At 43.2% G+C, this 19,103-nt stretch overlaps 2 long non-coding RNA genes across 2 annotated transcripts in view; one reads left to right on the forward strand and one right to left on the reverse strand.

Moving 5' to 3' along the window:
* Window positions 1-11,476, forward strand: part of LOC137635506 (uncharacterized) — a 150,393-nt gene extending 138,917 nt beyond the window's left edge. Inside the window, exon 4 of the long non-coding RNA XR_011042693.1 lies at window positions 11,188-11,476. This is a non-coding gene — a long non-coding RNA (uncharacterized lncRNA). The remainder of the gene's footprint in view (window positions 1-11,187) is intronic.
* A 6,088-nt stretch (window positions 11,477-17,564) lies between these two features.
* The window catches only part of LOC137635507 (uncharacterized), a 12,954-nt gene continuing 11,415 nt past the window's right edge, over window positions 17,565-19,103 (reverse strand). Inside the window, exons 2-3 of the long non-coding RNA XR_011042694.1 lie at window positions 18,748-18,865; window positions 17,565-17,596 (exon numbers count right to left, since the gene is read on the reverse strand). This is a non-coding gene — a long non-coding RNA (uncharacterized lncRNA). The remainder of the gene's footprint in view (window positions 17,597-18,747; window positions 18,866-19,103) is intronic.

Genomic DNA, 19,103 nt, shown 5'->3' on the forward strand with positions numbered 1-19,103 from the left:
CAACCATTCTGACCAGAGTTACCTTGAAACGGATGTTCCTTCAGATTTGAGTTTCTCACATGACCAACATTCAACCTTTCCCTTTTCAATCACAGCCATTCTGACCAGAGTTACTTTGAAACGGATGTTCCTACAGATTTGAGTTTCTCATGAAAACATTCAACCTTTCCCTTTTCAATCACAACCATTCTGACCAAGTTACTTGAAACGGATGTTCCTTCAGATTTGAGTTTCTCACATGACCAACATTCAACCTTTCCCTTTTCAATCACAATCATTCTCACATGACCAAAATTCAACCTTTCCCTTTTCAATCACAACCATTCTGACCAAAGTTACTTTGAAACGGATGTTCCTTGAGATTTGAGTGTCTCACATGACCAACATTCAACCTTTCCCTTTTCAATCACAGCCATTCTGACCAGAGTTACTTTGAAACGGATGTTCCTTGAGATTTGAGTGTCTCCATGACCAACATTCAACCTTTCCCTTTTCAATCACAGCCATTCTGACCAGAGTTACTTTGAAACGGATGTTCCTTGAGATTTGAGTTTCTCCCATGACCAACATTCAACCTTTCCCTTTTCAATCACAGCCATTCTGACCAGAGTTACTTTGAAACGGATGTTCCTTGAGATTTGAGTGTCTCCCATGACCAACATTCAACCTTTCCCTTTTCAATCACAGCCATTCTGACCAGAGTTACTTTGAAACGGATGTTCCTTGAGATTTGAGTGTCTCCCATGACCAACATTCAACCTTTCCCTTTTCAATCACAGCCATTCTGACCAGAGTTACTTTGAAACGGATGTTCCTTGAGATTTGAGTTTCTCCTATGACCAACATTCAACCTTTCCCTTTTCAACCACAGCCATTCTGACCAGAGTTACTTTGAAACGGATGTTCCTTGAGATTTGAGTTTCTCCCATGACCAACATTCAACCTTTCCCTTTTCAACCACAGCCATTCTGACCAGAGTTACTTTGAAACGGATGTTCCTTCAGATTTGAGTTTCTCCCATGACCAACATTCAACCTTTCCCTTTTCAACCACAGCCAATCTGACCAGAGTTACTTTGAAACGGATGTTCCTTCAGATTTGAGTTTCTCCCATGACCAACATTCAACCTTTCCCTTTTCAACCACAGCCATTCTGACCAGAGTTACTTTGAAACGGATGTTCCTTCAGATTTGAGTTTCTCCCATGACCAACATTCAACCTTTCCCTTTTCAACCACAGCCATTCTGACCAGAGTTACTTTGAAACGGATGTTCCTTCAGATTTGAGTTTCTCCCATGACCAACATTCAACCTTTCCCTTTTCAACCACAGCCATTCTGACCAGAGTTACTTTGAAACGGATGTTCCTTCAGATTTGAGTTTCTCCCATGACCAACATTCAACCTTTCCCTTTTCAACCACAGCCATTCTGACCAGAGTTACTTTGAAACGGATGTTCCTTCAGATTTGAGTTTCTCCCATGACCAACATTCAACCTTTCCCTTTTCAACCACAGCCATTCTGACCAGAGTTACTTTGAAACGGATGTTCCTTCAGATTTGAGTTTCTCCCATGACCAACATTCAACCTTTCCCTTTTCAACCACAACCATTCTGACCAGAGTTACCTTGAAACGGATGTTCCTTCAGATTTAAGTTTCTCACATGACCAGCATTCAACCTTTCCCTTTTCAATCACAATCATTCTCACAAGACCAAAATACAACCTTTCCCTTTTCAATCACAACCATTCTGACCAGAGTTACCTTGAAACGGATATTCCTACAGATTTGAGTTTCTCCCATGACCAACATTCAACCTTCCCCTCTTCAATCACAACCATTCTGACCAGAGTTACCTTGAAACGGATGTTCCTTCAGATTTAAGTTTCTCACATGACCAACATTCAACCTTTCCCTTTTCAATCACAATCATTCTGACCAGAGTTACCTTGAAACGGATGTTCCTTCAGATTTGAGTTTCTCACATGACCAACATTCAACCTTTCCCTTTTCAATCGCAACCATTCTGACCAGAGTTACCTTGAAACGGATGTTCCTTCAGATTTGAGTTTCTCACATGACCAACATTCAACCTTTCCCTTTTCAATCGCAACCATTCTGACCAGTGTTACCTTGAAACGGATGATCCTTCAGATTTGAGTTTCTCACATGACCAACATTCAACCTTTCCCTTTTCAATCGCAACCATTCTGACCAGAGTTACCTTGAAACGGATGATCCTTCAGATTTGAGTTTCTCACATGACCAACATTCAACCTTTCCCTTTTCAATCGCAACCATTCTGACCAGAGTTACCTTGAAACGGATGATCCTTCAGATTTGAGTTTCTCACATGACCAACATTCAACCTTTCCCTTTTCAATCGCAACCATTCTGACCAGAATTACCTTGAAACGGATGTTCCTTGAGATGAGTTTCTCACATGACCAACATTCAACATTTCCCTTTTCAATCACAGCCATTCTGACCAGAGTTACTTTGAAACGGATGTTCCTTGAGATTTGAGTGTCTCATATGACCAACATTCAACCTTTCCCTTTTCAATCACAGCCATTTTGACCAGAGTTACTTTGAAACGGATGTTCCTTGAGATTTGAGTGTCTCCCATGACCAACATTCAACCTTTCCCTTTTCAATCACAGCCATTCTGACCAGAGTTACTTTGAAACGGATGTTCCTTGAGATTTGAGTGTCTCCCATGACCAACATTCAACCTTTCCCTTTTCAATCACAGCCATTCTGACCAGAGTTACTTTGAAACGGATGTTCCATGAGATTTGAGTTTCTCCCATGACCAACATTCAACCTTTCCCTTTTCAATCACAGCCATTCTGACCAGAGTTACTTTGAAACGGATGTTCCTTGAGATTTGAGTTTCTCCCATGACCAACATTCAACCTTTCCCTTTTCAACCACAGCCATTCTGACCAGAGTTACTTTGAAACGGATGTTCCTTGAGAATTGAGTTTCTCCCATGACCAACATTCAACCTTTCCCTTTTCAACAACAGCCATTCTGACCAGAGTTACTTTGAAACGGATGTTTCTCCCATGACCAACATTCAACCTTTCCCTTTTCAACCACAACCATTCTGACCAGAGTTACCTTGAAACGGATATTCCTACAGATTTGAGTTTCTCCCATGACCAACATTCAACCTTCCCCTCTTCAATCACAGCCATTCTGACCAGAGTTACTTTGAAACGGATGTTCCTTCAGATTTAAGTTTCTCACATGACCAGCATTCAACCTTTCCCTTTTCAATCACAATCATTCTCACAAGACCAAAATACAACCTTTCCCTTTTCAATCACAACCATTCTGACCAGAGTTACTTTGAAACGGATGTTCCTTGAGATTTGAGTTTCTCACATGACCAACATTCAACCTTTCCCTTTTCAATCGCAGCCATTCTGACCAGAGTTACTTTGAAACTGATGTTCCTTAAGATTTGAGTTTCTCACATGACCAACATTCAACCTTTCCCTTTTCAATCGCAGCCATTCTGACCAGAGTTATTTTGAAACTGATGTTCCTTGAGATTTGAGTTTCTCACATGACCAACATTCAACCTTTCCCTTTTCAATCGCAGCCATTCTGACCAGAGTTATTTTGAAACGGATGTTCCTTGAGATTGGAGTTTCTCACATGACCAACATTCAACCTTTCCCTTTTCAATCGCAGCCATTCTGACCAGAGTTACTTTGAAACGGATGTTCCTTGAGATTTGAGTTTCTCACATGACCAACATTCAACCTTTCCCTTTTCAATCGCAGCCATTCTGACCAGAGTTACTTTGAAACGGATGTTCCTTGAGATTTGAGTTTCTCACATGACCAACATTCAACCTTTCCCTTTTCAATTGCAGCCATTCTGACAAGAGTTACTTTGAAACGGATGTTCCTTGAGATTTGAGTTTCTCACATGACCAACATTCAACCTTTCCCTTTTCAATCGCAGCCATTCTGACCAGAGTTACTTTGAAACGGATGTTCCTTCAGATATGAGTTTCTCACATGACCAACATTCAACCTTTCCCTTTTCAATCGCAGCCATTCTGACCAGAGTTACTTTGAAACGGATGTTCCTTCAGATATGAGTTTTTCACATGACCAACATTCAACCTTTCCCTTTTCAATCGCAGCCATTCTGACCAGAGTTACCTTGAAACGGATGTTCCTTCAGATTTGAGTTTCTCACATGACCAACATTCAACCTTTCCCTTTTCAATCGCAACCATTCTGACCAGAGTTACCTTGAAACGGATGTTCCTTCAGATTTGAGTTTCTCACATGACCAACATTCAACCTTTCCCTTTTCAATCGCAACCATTCTGACCAGAGTTACCTTGAAACGGATGTTCCTTCAGATTTGAGTTTCTCACATGACCAACATTCAACCTTTCCCTTTTCAATCGCAACCATTCTGACCAGAGTTACCTTGAAACGGATGATCCTTCAGATTTGAGTTTCTCACATGACCAACATTCAACCTTTCCCTTTTCAATCGCAACCATTCTGACCAGAGTTACCTTGAAACGGATGTTCCTTGAGATGAGTTTCTCACATGACCAACATTCAACCTCTACCTTTTCAATCGCAACCATTCTGACCAGAATTACCTTGAAACGGATGTTCCTTGAGATTTGAGTTTCTCCCATGACCAACATTCAACCTTTCCCTTTTCAATCGCAGCTATTCTGACCAGAGTTACCTTGAAACGGATGTTCCTTCAGATTTGTTTTTCTCCCATGACCAACATTCAACCTTTCCCTTTTCAATCACAGCCATTCTGACCAGAGTTACTTTGAAACGGATGTTCCTTCAGATTTGTTTTTCTTCTATGACCAACATTCAACCTTTCCCTTTTCAATCACAGCCATTCTGACCAGAGTTACTTTGAAACGGATGTTCCTTCAGATTTGAGTTTCTCCCATGACCAACATTCAACCTTTCCCTTTTCAATCACAGCCATTCTGACCAGAGTTACCTTGAAACGGATGTTCCTCGAGATTTGAGTTTCTCCCATGACCAACATTCAACCTTTCCCTTTTCAATCACAACCATTCTGACCAGAGTTACCTTGAAACGGATGTTCCTCGAGATTTGAGTTTCTCCCATGACCAACATTCAACCTTTCCCTTTTCAATCACAACCATTCTGACCAGAGTTACTTTGAAACGGATGTTCCTTCAGATTTAACCCTGGATAGGTACGCTCTTCGGACACCCCTTTAAGGGTATACTCGGACGCGCGCGACCCCGATGCCAAAAAAAAATTCTTGAAAAATCAGATTTTGCAGTAACCTCCTTTTTTCTTTTGCCAAAAAAAACTTAAATGAATGGTTAAAACAACTGTAAAGAGAAATACTACTCATCTGCAGAAAAACTATTTATTGTAAATATTTTAAAAAATTATGTAGAAAAAAAAGACCTTACATAAAAATTCATAAAAAAAAGTTTATACATATATACACAAATCCCTCTAGGAATTGATTCTTGAATGTTTAGGACACATCTTGATGTATTTTGGATGAAGTCAGACCCATGGAGGTGAAGATCTGAAATGAGAAAAAAAGGGTAATTTTTTTTGGCCAAAAAAAATTATCCAAATTTCATGAATTTTTTTGGGTACCCAAATGAAATAGGAAGTGGCTAATTTTTTTTAGGGAATAAACATATGTTATCCTAGAATAGAAATATGTAAAAAAAATCTTCATTATTTTGTAAATTACATTTATATCAGGGGCCATATCTAAAGGTAATTTTTTGAGTACTTAGAAATTTCGTAAAAAAATACATATATTTAATATATAATATGATATTTATGCAGGTAAAAATATACCAAAATATCACAAATTCTATAGGGAACTAGAATATATATAGATAGGGCAACTTACGCTTCGGATATGTCCACAAAATGGCCGCCAACCACACTGACTCAGACTCCCTAATCTGCCACTTGAAATGTAGGAAGGGTATGTCAATTTCAAGGTGTTATTTACTAATCTAATTATTCTTGGATATGCATAAAAATTGTATGGTGGGTTGCTGGATAATTGTCGATTATTTTACGACTAAAATTCTGACCCAAAAAAAATTTTTTGAAAGGAAATAAAATCGAAAAAAAAAATGTAAAACAATATAATATTTTAGCTAAAAAAATTTGATGATATTCAATCAAAAAAGAAGTAAACAACATTTTCCGACAAATAAACATCTAGAGGAATCATTACTCTGTTATAGTTCCTTAGTACGTAGTAATTTTGAAAGAAATGGGAAAAAACGAAAAAGTGGCAATCGCAGGAAATCGAACACATACCTATATATACGCCATATCTGGCTAAAAATAAAGATAGGCATGGGTAGCCAGATCATCTAGAAACACTTTCCAACACTATAAAAATACAAGTTTTGTGACACTACTTGCCAGTTCCTTACGGTAACATGACTAAGCAAAAAATGCAAAACAAATAAAAAGGGGCACTCGCGGAAAAATGCCCAACATTCTAATGTACGGCATCTCAGATAAAATAAAAGGCATGCACGTGTTAGCCCAACCATCAAGGCACACTTTCTAACACATAAACATGAAAAAAAAATCAATAATATACGGCAATTCCTTACTACGTAGTAAATTTTTACAAATATTGAAAAAAAAACAGAATTTGGCAACCGCAGTTAAATACCCAATATACCAATAACTACGTCGTATCTGACAAAAACAAAGTCACGCATGGGTAGCCAGATCATCTAGACACACTTTCCAACACTAAAAAAGCAAAAGTTTTACGACGCTATTTGGCAATATCTTACGGAAAAATGACTTGGCAAAAAAATGAAAAAAAAGAAAAAGGGGCACTCGCGGTAAAATGCCCAACATTCTAATATACGGCATCTCAGATAAAAAAAAAGACATGCACGTGTTAGCCCAACCATCAAGGTACACTTTCTAACACATAAACATGAAAAAAAAATCAATAATATACGGCAATTCCTTACTACGTAGTAAATTTTTACAAATATTGAAAAAAAAAAACAGAAATTGGCAACTGCAGTTAAATACCCAATATACCAATAACTACGTCGTATCTGACAAAAACAAAGTCACGCATGGGTAGCCAGATCATCCAGACACACTTTCCAACACTAAAAAAGCAAAAGTTTTTCGACACTTTTTGGCAATATCTTATGGAAAAATAACTTGGCAAAAAAATGATAAAAAATGAAAAAGGGGCACTCGCGGTAAAATGGTCCTCGTGGTGATGAACGACATTTTAACTAAAAAAAAAAAATCATGCACATGGTAGCCAAACAATCCACCAAGACTTTCCACAACTGATAACCTATACAAGTTGCACCATTCTACGACAATTTCATAATACGTAATAACTTTGATAATAATGCAAATTACCGTAGAAGGGTAAACTCTGTCGCGCTCGACCCCGACACGTCTCAGAAATCGGGGAAGGAGTACAGCTACAGCAATGCACATCTGGACGCTACTAGAGCGTGTAGGCGAGACACCTACTGCAGGTCGATCACCCACAAATTCAGTCACGGGGGTGAGTCACATGAGAAAAACCTGTTTTTTTTTTGATGCTCGGGGTCGCGTACGACCCACCGTACCTATCCAGGGTTAAGTTTCTCACATGACCAACATTCAACCTTTCCCTTTTCAATCACAACCATTCTGACCAGAGTTACTTTGAAACGGATGTTCCTTGAGATTTAAGTTTCTCACATGACCAACATTCAACCTTTCCCTTTTCAATCACAATCATTCTGACCAGAGTTACTTTGAAACAGATGTTCCTTCAGATTTAAGTTTCTCACATAACCAACATTCAACCTTTCCCTTTTCAATCACAATCATTCTCACATGACCAACATTCAACCTTTCCCTTTTCAATCACAGCCATTCTGACCAGAGTTCCCTTGAAACGGATGTTCCTTCAGATTTGAGTTTCTCCCATGACCAACATTCAACCTTTCCCTTTTCAATCACAGCCATTCTGACCAGAGTTCCCTTGAAACGGATGTTCCTTGAGTTTTGAGTTTCTCCCATGACCAACATTCAACCTTTCCCTTTTCAATCACAGCCATTCTGACCGGAGTTCCCTTGAAACGGATGTTCCTTGAGATTTGAGTTTCTCCCATGACCAACATTCAACCTTTCCCTTTTCAATCACAGCCATTCTGACCAGAGTTACTTTGAAACGGATGTTCCTTGAGATTTGAGTTTCTCCCATGACCAACATTCAACATTTCCCTTTTCAATCACAGCCATTCTGACCAGAGTTCCCTTGAAACGGATGTTCCTTCAGATTTGAGTTTCTCCCATGACCAACATTCAACCTTTGCCTTTTCAATCACAATCATTCTCACATGACCAACATTCAACATTTCCCTTTTCAATCACAGCCATTCTGACCAGAGTTCCCTTGAAACGGATGTTCCTTGAGATTTGAGTTTCTCCTATGACCAACATTCAACCTTTCCCTTTTCAATCACAGCCATTCTGACCAGAGTTCCCTTGAAACGGATGTTCCTTGAGATTTGAGTTTCTCCCATGACCAACATTCAACCTTTCCCTTTTCAATCACAGCCATTCTGACCTGAGTTCCCTTGAAACGGATGTTCCTTGAGATTTGAGTTTCTCCCATGACCAACATATAACCTTTCCCTTTTCAATCACAGCCATTCTGACCGGAGTTCCCTTGAAACGGATGTTCCTTGAGATTTGAGTTTCTCCCATGACCAACATTCAACCTTTCCCTTTTCAATCACAGCCATTCTGACCAGAGTTCCCTTGAAACGGATGTTCCTTGAGATTTGAGTTTCTCCCATGACCAACATTCAACCTTTCCCTTTTCAATCACAGCCATTCTGACCAGAGTTACTTTGAAACGGATGTTCCTTGAGATTTGAGTTTCTCCCATGACCAACATTCAACCTTTCCCTTTTCAATCACAGCCATTCTGACCAGAGTTCCCTTGAAACGGATGTTCCTTGAGATTTGAGTTTCTCCCATGACCAACATTCAACCTTTCCCTTTTCAATCACAGCCATTCTGACCAGAGTTCCCTTGAAACGGATGTTCCTTCAGATTTGAGTTTCTCCCATGACCAACATTCAACCTTTGCCTTTTCAATCACAACTACTCTGACCAGCGTTACTTTGAAACAGATGTTCCTTCAGATTTAAGTTTCTCCCATGACCAACATTCAACATTTCCCTTTTCAATCACAACCATTCTGACCAGAGTTACTCTTAAAACATACGTTCCTTCAGACTTGAGTTTTTCACATGACCAGCATTCAACATTTCCCTTTTCAATCACAACCATTCTGACCAAAGTTACTCTTAAAACATACGTTCCTTCAGACTCGAGTTTTTCACATGACCACCATTCAACCTTTCCCTTTTCAATCACAACCATTCTGACCAAAGTGACTCTAAAACATACATTCCTTCAGACTCGAGTTTCTCACATGACCACCATTTAACCTTTCCCTTTTCGATCACAACCATTCTGACCAAAGTTACTCTAAAACATACATTCCTTCAGACTCGAGTTTCTCACATGACCACCATTCAACCTTTCCCTTTTCAATCACAACCATTCTGACCAAAGTTACTCTAAAACATACGTTCCTTCAGACTCAAGTTTCTCACATGACCACCATTCAACCTTTCCCTTTTCAATCACAACCATTCTGACCAAAGTTACTCTAAAACATACGCTCCTTCAGACTCAAGTTTCTCACATGACCACCATTCAACCTTTCCCTTTTCAATCACAACCATTCTGACCAAAGTTACTCTTAAAACCTTCGTTCCTTCAGACTCAAGTTTCTCACATGATCAACATTCAACCTTTCCCTTTTCAATCACAACCATTCTAACTAAAGTTACTTTAAAACATACGTTCCTTCAGACTCAAGTTTCTCACATGACCAACATTCAACCTTTCCCTTTTCAATCACCTGTTTGCAGAGGTCGATCACCTACAAATATATTAAAACTCTAATTCACCTTCCCTCCATTCTTCTCTATTCACAGCATCATCCAATTAGTTTTCTTTCTTCGTTCCATTTCCAGGCACCATCCTTGCATTTCAGGCAACTTCAATATTACTTCGTCCATTTTTGTAGTAAATAGAAATTGACACAGTTCTTGATACAACTAATAATAATCTTAAATTCTTCTGAAACATTTACCACCGACTTCACCCCAAATATAAGTACACTCTGGCACACTATTCTATCTTATTTCTCTTCCTCTTGTTTTGTTAAAGTTTTTTTTATAGTTTATACAAATGTTACTTTTCCTAAGATATTCTATTTTAGTATTTTTTTCTTGTTTCCTTTCGTCACTGGGCTATTTTCTGTGCTGGAGCCCTTGGGCTTATAGCATCCTGCTAGGGTTGTAGCTTAGCAAGTAATGATGATAATAACCACATAAATACATCTATAGTATCACAAGTGAGATACAGTATAAGACCTTACTTTTTCCATTATAGACTGTAGTTAATATTCATATAGAAATTTTAATTGGCAATTTATATTCCATTCCAAATGCAGTAAAATTGTTACTATTTTCAGTACCATATTTTGCACATCGTTCAGTCACACCATAAACGTTTTTCGCATGAATCATGGATTTTCCATATAAATTCTATTCATCACATTCATGTGTAATAGGCTGGTTGTCTCGTTATTTAAAGCATAAACAATTATCTTTCTTTATTCTCTAATAAGTATAAAATCTCAATATATTTTTTATTCCTGAATTTTGTCATATTTGGATATTTTATTCCTATACTGCACAATGATTTTTGTACTTTACCAAAATATTACATCATTTTATATAATTCAACTGATCTAAAATTTCGTGTCCATCTTTGTTTAGCAACAAGTAATTTATCAGTTTCACTTGGCTAATAATTATGAATCTCATTTTATATGCTTCAAGTAAATGCATGTATAACTATTCCAGTCCATTTGGCTAATTTGCATATATGAGTCCCACTTTTGTAAGTTTCTTGTATATATGCTTTAATAACTTTTCCAGTTTCCTTTGGCAAATTCCCATAATAACTTTTCCAGTTTCCTTTGGCAAATTCCCATTTTCTATGTTCCAAGTACATGTATATAACTTTCCAGAAATGGCTGAAATCCTGTCGCTTCCAGCAGTAGATTGGGGTACACCTGCAAGGGTAACACGCATTGCCCCCTCCTCCGGCCGGTACTGGAGGTGTCTGGAACCAGCCCTAGACCACCACCAGTGAGGGGGGATCTGGTCGCTCATTCGTCCCTGGTACTAAAAGGTCTGCAAACCTATTTTTAAAAAATGGAAAACAAAATAGCTAAAGGCAACTCGAGAGGCTAAAATTGACTGCTCATTGAACTCTTAATCACCATTTTTATGCTGTATCTGTGAGAAACCTTCAAATAAAATAATTCTGTGAACCAATATTTCTATTCTTTAAATACACCCATTTTTTGTAATTTGTGGTTTTGAAATGAGACCTGTTTTTTTAATTTTTCTTTAATTTCTCTTATTGAAAAAAAAAAACCTTGAACATGGGAATACAGAGTTGTCAGGCAAAATTGAATAACCCAAAAGATTTTGGGCAAGTAAATTATTGACAGGCAAAATTGAATCACCCAAAAGATTTAGGGCAAGTAAATTATTCAAGGCAACACTTCAAACACGGAAATAAAAAAAATATGACTTTTGTTAATGAAATACACAAAAGTTGACAGGCCATTTTTATACATAATGGAAAACTTCACTGCCACAAAACGGTCTAAGCACCAAAAAAAAAAAAAAAAAAAAAAAAAAATTCATAAATATTCAAATCGTTTACGAAGAGTGTCCAGAAACTGCGTTATATAAGCCCTGGATTACCGGCTGACTTTTTTTATATGGGAGGGTGGCGGCACTCCTCTTGATGGCTCACAGGACTGCCACTCTCTCCTCTTGATGGCTCACAGGACTGCCACTCTCTCCTCTTGATGGCTCACAGGACTGCCACTCTCTCCTCTTGATGGCTCACAGGACTGCCACTCTCTCATCTTAACGGCTCACAGGACTGCCACTCGCCTCTTGATGGCTCACAGGACTGCCACACTCTCCTCTTGATGGCTCACAGGACTGCCACACTCTCCTCTTGTGGTCTCACAGGACTGCCACACTCTCCTCTTGTGGTCTCACAGGACTGCCACACTCTCCTCTTGTGGTCTCACAGGACTGCCACACTCTCCTCTTGTGGTCTCACAGGACTGCCACACTCTCCTCTTGTGGTCTCACAGGACTGCCACACTCTCCTCTTGTGGTCTCACAGGACTGCCACACTCTCCTCTTGTGGTCTCACAGGACTGCCACACTCTCCTCTTGTGGTCTCACAGGACTGCCACACTCTCCTCTTGTGGGCTCACAGAACTGGCACTCTCCTCTTGTGGGCTCACAGAACTGGCACTCTCATCTTGATGGCTCACAGAACTGGCACTCTCCTCTTGATGGCTCACAGAACTGGCACTCTCCTCTTGATGGCTCACAGGACTGCCACACTCTCCTCTTGTGGTCTCACAGGACTGCCACACTCTCCTCTTGTGGTCTCACAGGACTGCCACACTCTCCTCTTGTGGTCTCACAGGACTGCCACACTCTCCTCTTGTGGTCTCACAGGACTGCCACACTCTCCTCTTGTGGTCTCACAGGACTGCCACACTCTCCTCTTGTGGTCTCACAGGACTGCCACACTCTCCTCTTGTGGTCTCACAGGACTGCCACACTCTCCTCTTGTGGTCTCACAGGACTGCCACACTCTCCTCTTGTGGTCTCACAGGACTGCCACACTCTCCTCTTGTGGTCTCACAGGACTGCCACACTCTCCTCTTGTGGGCTCACAGAACTGGCACTCTCCTCTTGTGGGCTCACAGAACTGGCACTCTCATCTTGATGGCTCACAGAACTGGCACTCTCCTCTTGATGGCTCACAGAACTGGCACTCTCCTCTTGATGGCTCACAGGACTGCCACACTCTCCTCTTGTGGTCTCACAGGACTGCCACACTCTCCTCTTGTGGTCTCACAGGACTGCCACACTCTCCTCTTGTGGTCTCACAGGACTGCCACACTCTCCTCTTGTGGTCTCACAGGACTGCCACACTCTCCTCTTGTGGGCTCACAGAACTGGCACTCTCCTCTTGTGGGCTCACAGAACTGGCACTCTCATCTTGATGGCTCACAGGACTGCCACTCTCTCCTCTTGATGGCTCACAGGACTGCCACTCTCTCCTCTTGATGGCTCACAGGACTGCCACTCTCTCATCTTAACGGCTCACAGGACTGCCACTCGCCTCTTGACGGCTCACACAACTGGCGCTCTCCTCTTGATGGCTCACAGGACTGCCACACTCTCCTCTTGTGGTCTCACAGGACTGCCACACTCTCCTCTTGATGGCTCACAGGACTGCCACACTCTCCTCTTGTGGTCTCACAGGACTGCCACACTCTCCTCTTGTGGTCTCACAGGACTGCCACACTCTCCTCTTGTGGTCTCACAGGACTGCCACACTCTCCTCTTGTGGTCTCACAGGACTGCCACACTCTCCTCTTGTGGTCTCACAGGACTGCCACACTCTCCTCTTGTGGTCTCACAGGACTGCCACACTCTCCTCTTGTGGTCTCACAGGACTGCCACACTCTCCTCTTGATGGCTCACAGGACTGCCACACTCTCCTCTTGTGGTCTCACAGGACTGCCACACTCTCCTCTTGTGGTCTCACAGGACTGCCACACTCTCCTCTTGTGGTCTCACAGGACTGCCACACTCTCCTCTTGTGGTCTCACAGGACTGCCACACTCTCCTCTTGTGGGCTCACAGAACTGGCACTCTCCTCTTGTGGGCTCACAGAACTGGCACTCTCATCTTGATGGCTCACAGGACTGCCACTCTCTCCTCTTGATGGCTCACAGGACTGCCACTCTCTCCTCTTGATGGCTCACAGGACTGCCACTCTCTCATCTTAACGGCTCACAGGACTGCCACTCGCCTCTTGACGGCTCACACAACTGGCGCTCTCCTCTTGATGGCTCACAGGACTGCCACACTCTCCTCTTGTGGTCTCACAGGACTGCCACACTCTCCTCTTGATGGCTCACAGGACTGCCACACTCTCCTCTTGTGGTCTCACAGGACTGCCACACTCTCCTCTTGTGGTCTCACAGGACTGCCACACTCTCCTCTTGTGGTCTCACAGGACTGCCACACTCTCCTCTTGTGGTCTCACAGGACTGCCACACTCTCCTCTTGTGGTCTCACAGGACTGCCACACTCTCCTCTTGTGGTCTCACAGGACTGCCACACTCTCCTCTTGTGGTCTCACAGGACTGCCACACTCTCCTCTTGTGGTCTCACAGGACTGCCACACTCTCCTCTTGTGGTCTCACAGGACTGCCACACTCTCCTCTTGTGGTCTCACAGGACTGCCACACTCTCCTCTTGTGGTCTCACAGAACTGCCACACTCTCCTCTTGTGGTCTCACAGGACTGCCACACTCTCCTCTTGTGGTCTCACAGGACTGCCACACTCTCCTCTTGTGGTCTCACAGGACTGCCACACTCTCCTCTTGTGGGCTCACAGAACTGGCACTCTCCTCTTGTGGGCTCACAGAACTGGCACTCTCATCTTGATGGCTCACAGGACTGGCGCTCTCCTCTTGTGGGCTCACAGAACTGGCACTCTCCTCTTGATGGCTCACAGGACTGGCGCTCTCCTCTTGTGGGCTCACAGGACTGCCACACTCTCCTCTTGATGGCTCACAGGACTGGCGCTCTCCTCTTGTGGGCTCACAGAACTGGCACTCTCCTCTTGATGGCTCACAGGACTGGCGCTCTCCTCTTGTGGGCTCACAGGACTGCCACACTCTCCTCTTGATGGCTCACAGGACTGGCGCTCTCCTCTTGTGGGCTCACAGAACTGGCACTCTCATCTTGATGGCTCACAGGACTGGCGCTCTCCTCTTGTGGGCTCACAGAACTGGCACTCTCATCTTGATGGCTCACAGGACTGGCGCTCTCCTCTTGTGGGCTCACAGGACTGCCACACTCTCCTCTTGATGGCTCACAGGACTGGCGCTCTCCTCTTGTGGGCTCACAGAACTGGCACTCTCATCTTGATGGCTCACAGGACTGGCGCTCTCCTCTTGTGGGCTCACAGAACTGGCACTCTCCTCTTGATGGCTCACAGGACTGGCGCTCTCCTCTTGTGGGCTCACACAACTGGCGCTCTCCTCTTGATGGCTCACAGGACTGCCACACTCTCCTCTTGATGGCTCACAGGACTGCCACACTCTCCTCTTGATGGCTCACAGGACTGCCACACTCTCCTCTTGTGGTCTCACAGGACTGCCACACTCTCCTCTTGTGGTCTCACAGGACTGCCACACTCTCCTCTTGTGGGCTCACAGAACTGGCACTCTCCTCTTGTGGGCTCACAGAACTGGCACTCTCATCTTGATGGCTCACAGGACTGGCGCTCTCCTCTTGTGGGCTCACAGAACTGGCACTCTCCTCTTGTGGTCTCACAGGACTGCCACACTCTCCTCTTGTGGTCTCACAGGACTGCCACACTCTCCTCTTGTGGTCTCACAGGACTGCCACACTCTCCTCTTGTGGTCTCACAGGACTGCCACACTCTCCTCTTGTGGTCTCACAGGACTGCCACACTCTCCTCTTGTGGGCTCACAGAACTGGCACTCTCCTCTTGTGGGCTCACAGAACTGGCACTCTCATCTTGATGGCTCACAGGACTGGCGCTCTCCTCTTGTGGGCTCACAGAACTGGCACTCTCCTCTTGTGGTCTCACAGGACTGCCACACTCTCCTCTTGTGGTCTCACAGGACTGCCACACTCTCCTCTTGTGGGCTCACAGAACTGGCACTCTCCTCTTGTGGGCTCACAGAACTGGCACTCTCCTCTTGTGGGCTCACAGAACTGGCACTCTCATCTTGATGGCTCACAGGACTGGCGCTCTCCTCTTGTGGGCTCACACAACTGGCGCTCTCCTCTTGTGGGCTCACAGAACTGGCACTCTCCTCTTGATGGCTCACAGGACTGGCGCTCTCCTCTTGTGGGCTCACAGAACTGGCACTCTCCTCTTGATGGCTCACAGGACTGGCGCTCTCCTCTTGTGGGCTCACACAACTGGCGCTCTCCTCTTGTGGGCTCACAGAACTGGCACTCTCCTCTTGATGGCTCACAGGACTGGCGCTCTCCTCTTGTGGGCTCACAGAACTGGCACTCTCCTCTTGATGGCTCACAGGACTGGCGCTCTCCTCTTGTGGGCTCACACAACTGGCGCTCTCCTCTTGATGGCTCACAGGCCTGCCACACTCTCCTCTTGATGGCTCACAGGACTGCCACACTCTCCTCTTGTGGTCTCACAGGACTGCCACACTCTCCTCTTGTGGTCTCACAGGACTGCCACACTCTCCTCTTGTGGTCTCACAGGACTGCCACACTCTCCTCTTGTGGTCTCACAGGACTGCCACACTCTCCTCTTGTGGGCTCACAGAACTGGCACTCTCCTCTTGTGGGCTCACAGAACTGGCACTCTCCTCTTGATGGCTCACAGAACTGGCACTCTCCTCTTGTGGGCTCACAGAACTGGCACTCTCCTCTTGATGGCTCACAGGACTGGCGCTCTCCTCTTGTGGGCTCACACAACTGGCGCTCTCCTCTTGATGGCTCACAGGACTGCCACACTCTCCTCTTGATGGCTCACAGGACTGCCACACTCTCCTCTTGATGGCTCACAGGACTGCCACACTCTCCTCTTGTGGTCTCACAGGACTGCCACACTCTCCTCTTGTGGTCTCACAGGACTGCCACACTCTCCTCTTGTGGTCTCACAGGACTGCCACACTCTCCTCTTGATGGCTCACAGGACTGCCACACTCTCCTCTTGTGGTCTCACAGGACTGCCACACTCTCCTCTTGTGGTCTCACAGGACTGCCACACTCTCCTCTTGTGGTCTCACAGGACTGCCACACTCTCCTCTTGTGGTCTCACAGGACTGCCACACTCTCCTCTTGTGGGCTCACAGAACTGGCACTCTCCTCTTGTGGGCTCACAGAACTGGCACTCTCATCTTGATGGCTCACAGGACTGGCGCTCTCCTCTTGTGGGCTCACAGAACTGGCACTCTCCTCTTGTGGTCTCACAGGACTGCCACACTCTCCTCTTGTGGTCTCACAGGACTGCCACACTCTCCTCTTGATGGCTCACAGAACTGGCACTCTCCTCTTGTGGGCTCACAGAACTGGCACTCTCATCTTGATGGCTCACAGGACTGGCGCTCTCCTCTTGTGGGCTCACAGAACTGGCACTCTCCTCTTGTGGGCTCACAGAACTGGCACTCTCCTCTTGTGGGCTCACAGAACTGGCACTCTCCTCTTGTGGGCTCACAGAACTGGCACTCTCCTCTTGTGGGCTCACAGAACTGGCGCTCTCATCTTGATGGCTCACAGGACTGGCGCGCACTCTGCTATCGAAGCTCATTCCTGTGAATAATAAAATCTGAATTAGTATTGTCGTATATTTCATGTGTAACATGTTTTACATGAAAGAATTCCTGACAGATGAAATTTGACTAGAGACTAGACAAAATATCCCTTCTTTCTCCATTGAATTCCCTGACATGTCATGACCATAGCTACGAAATAAGAAATGAAAGACTTTGATAGGAGTTTTACACCCAAGTCCAAATAGGTGATATCTACGGACTCAAGTCCGTCCACGTCACTCATTTGGACTTTGGTATTAACCAATCAAGTCTTCAGTGGCTATAATTATTTACTTATATATTTTGTATACGAAATAAAACTAAGCAAAGATTTTAACGCTAACTCTCAGACAATATACCATGATCAGTTAGGTAAATTCTGAGAGTTACGATTCAATTATTTCCCTAAAATAAACCATGATCAGTATGTCAAATTCTGAGAGCTTTGAGTCAATTGTTTCCTTAAATTAAACCCTGATCTGTAAGGCAAATTCTGAGAGCTTTGAGTCAATTATTTCCTTAAATTAAACCCTGATCTATAAGGTAAATTCTGAGAGTTTGGAGTCAATTATTTCCCTAAAATAAACCATGATCAGTGTGTCAAATTCTGAGAGCTTTGAGTCAATTATTTCCCTAAAATTAACCCTAATCACTATGTCAAATTCTGAGAGCTTTGAGTCAATTATTTCCCTAAAATTAACCATGATCAGTAAGGTAAATTCTGAAAGCTCTGAGTCAAACAAATATTTCCCTAAAATAAACCCTGATCAATAAGGTAAATTCTGAAAGCTTTGCGTCAATTATTTCCCTAAAATAAACCCTGATCTGTATGTCAAATTCTGAGAGCTTTGAGTCCATTATTTCCCTAAAATAAACCCAGTGAGGAAAGGAAACAAGGAAAAAATAAATTCTTCAAGAAGAGAAACAATATTAAAATAAATATCTCCTTTATAAAATATATAAACTTAAACCAAACAATAGGAAGAGAAATAAGATAGAATAGTGTGCCCTAGTACACGTTCAAGCAAGAGAACTCTAACCCAAGACAGTGGAAGTATTTTGATAGTTAATAAATTAATTTACCAGCAAAAATACTTTATATATACAAATGATTGTTTATATTAAAACTTTAGTTTTCAAATTACTTACTGTCTATATTTTGATCCGTCTCCTAACGCCTGCTGTAGGTGGCTCCAGGACCGATCAGACAGCGCCCAGCCCCCTTCATAGTCCTTCCCCTATTTAGGCTGGTTATGTCGAGCAATGTCTGAAATAAGAATCAAGATGTTAAAAGGACCAAGAACGGATTTTTGAGCTTAAATTATAAGTATAACAACGAAATGTTATGAATAAATAGCCTATAGATGTGTATGTTCAGGAAAATGGCTTCACAAAGTAACAATGATTTTAACTAGCCCCTTTCCTCCATGATGGTATGACTATAAAGCTGCTCTCTCTCTCTTTCTCTCTCTCTCTCTCTCTCTCTCTCTCTCTCTCTCTCTCTC

Source organism: Palaemon carinicauda, unplaced genomic scaffold, assembly GCF_036898095.1.
Source record: "Palaemon carinicauda isolate YSFRI2023 unplaced genomic scaffold, ASM3689809v2 scaffold133, whole genome shotgun sequence".
Taxonomy (NCBI): Eukaryota; Metazoa; Arthropoda; class Malacostraca; order Decapoda; family Palaemonidae; genus Palaemon; species Palaemon carinicauda.